The sequence below is a fragment of the Mesitornis unicolor genome, unplaced genomic scaffold (genome assembly GCF_000695765.1).
Source record: "Mesitornis unicolor isolate BGI_N332 unplaced genomic scaffold, ASM69576v1 scaffold3169, whole genome shotgun sequence".
Taxonomy (NCBI): Eukaryota; Metazoa; Chordata; class Aves; order Mesitornithiformes; family Mesitornithidae; genus Mesitornis; species Mesitornis unicolor.
In genome coordinates, this window is record NW_010207785.1 from 21,701 (window position 1) to 24,117 (window position 2,417).

Below are 2,417 nucleotides of genomic sequence, written 5' to 3' on the forward strand. Positions count from 1 at the left end.
GTAATGGAGTTTGAAAGCGTAGGGCGCTCTCTGGGATATGTGGGTCCTGCGGGGGAGGGAAAGGCACCCTGTGAGGTCTGGAAACTGGAGCAAACCAACCCATAGCACCAGCTCTGTGCCTTCCTGCCTCTTCCCCAGCAAGATGGGCAGAAATTTGGGGAAAGGGAGGAGAATAGAGCTGTCAGGGGTCAGCAGCTCCATTTGGGAGGGTGAGTGTTGGGTGGGAGCGGGGCATAGGAGGGAGATGCTTGGGCGAAGTCGTCGTCTTTTGCCTGCCAAGCTTGCTGTGTGAGTGTGGCCTGGAGCAGGTCTGATTGTTTCCTGCTCTTAATGTTTCTCTCGGCCCTGGTTTTCCAGCCCTTTGCTCTACCTGTGCAAGACCTGCCACATCCCTTGGGCTGCATTCCCTCCCTGGTGTTGGTTTCAGGTGGCTTCCTCTTGCAGGATGACTTGTCTGTCACCGCCCTGTGAAATCTAGGCTGACTCGAACAAGGGTTTTGTCTGTGAGTTTGCTGGAGGGCTGTCCCAGAGATTTTATTCTATTCCAGCGAAATAAAGCAGGCTGCAGGGGATCCTACCCTTTGTGTTGCTTGGCATGAGGAGCTTGGCAAGGAGCCTGGTCCAGTGTCCGTGTCCTGCTGTGTTGCTCTGCGGAGGTGATGGAGCCAGTCCTGCTCAGTGAACGTCAGCTTGGGCACACCAGTTTTTGGTAGGTGAAACCTTGTTTACGTCACAGGACTACTGCCACTGCGAGAGAGGAGTGCTCCGTTGTCATCTGTGTGGTATTCTCAGTTTCATGCACTGCAATTAAACCAGCTACCAAATAATGATGTGGCAAATCTGGGTGGTGTGGCCTTCTCTGATCTGCTCCTGGTAGCTGAGCTGATGAGCTGGAGTGGAAAACATCTGCTCTGGGCATCTTGGGTCATGGTGATGATTTATGACTTTAAGTAGATCTTGAATTCGCAGGTAAAATGTTTCCTACCCAGACATACCAAAGATCGCACCGGTTTCTCCCGGTGCCTCCAGGTCCCTCCAAAAAGAGTAAGGGCAGCGTCACCGCTGTCCTTTCGAGCAGGGATGAATCAGCAGAGGGTGAATAGCAGAGAGGGGCTGGTACTGCTGTAGCCTCTCTGCAGACACAAAAGACGTGAGCACATTCATCACATCCTGAGAATGCACCCCAGATTTTCTTTTACGTCTGTTGTTATTACAGGCTGGTTGGGCTTGAAGGGCAAAAATCAACTGTACCCAACAAGCCTGTCTCGCGTAGTCGGCGATTCCCAGCTGCAAGGGGCTCTCCTGGTCTTCGTAGGCGTAAGCCAGCAGAGCCGATGCGGGGTGTGGGGAGCAGTCAGGGTTCACATCCACCCCAGGTGTTATTCCATCTCGGCAAAGCCGCGGAAGCTGGCAAGTTTATCACGCAGGCCCTGGCAAAGCTCTTGTCTGAAACCGTGTCTGGGTGGAGGTGTGACTGGTGCCACCAATGGAAAAGTGCCACCTGGATTGGGTTTCCCAGCTGACTTCAGCCAGGTGGGAGGTGGCAGCTGGCAGAGTTTTCACTTGCTCTCTGAGGCTGTTTGGAGATGCTAACTGGGGAAATGGGGCCTTTTCCTTTATTTAAAGAGGAAACACACTTTCAGTGGTGCTGTGCTCCGGATTGAGGAGGTCTTCACTGATTTCATCAGTCCATCTCTTGAAGGCTGGAGAGAGAGGAAAAGTATAGAGCCTCCTCTGCAGCTGGTATTTCCAGGGTGCTCGCAGGGAAGTTGGATGCAAACTTCTCTGAGCGGCCTCTGAAACGTCGGGGCCGGATGACAGGGTTGCCGTGATTGTATCATGAGTCTTGCATTGGTTGCGTGTTTCCCTTGGAGTCAGTTCCTGGAATCACACAATTAGGTAGGAACGTGCTCTTTAATTTTCAAGGAAGAAAGTCCGTTTTGGGATCTCCCTGTCCCCATACCTTCACAACTAAAGGGAAGTAAGAAGGTCCTGGGTCAGCTTACCCAGCCTTTTTTGAGCTGTTGATGCTTTGCAGCCAGATTCATGCTTTTAAAAATGGACAGCAGAAAACTTTCCCCAATTTCTGAAGCACGTTCAGAAGTCCTTTCCAGTACTTCAAGGGCTGAATACATAAAAACCCAGCTGCTCTTTCCTCACCGCCTTTCTAGCCCAGCACAGAGGCGTTCAAAGTAACTCTTTGTGTCAGTGAAAATGATCCATTTTGGGTGCACAAAACAAGTTCTACAGGGCTTCAATGATTTTGGTGCGATCCTGGTGGCCTTTGCCCACATCTCATTGACTTCAAGGAGATTCCTACTGGATTTTAGTCAGGGAGATTTGAGAGCTGATGAGATTAATGAACTAAAGCCATCACTCAGCTGCAGCACAGGGACTCGTGCAGTGTGGAAACCTCT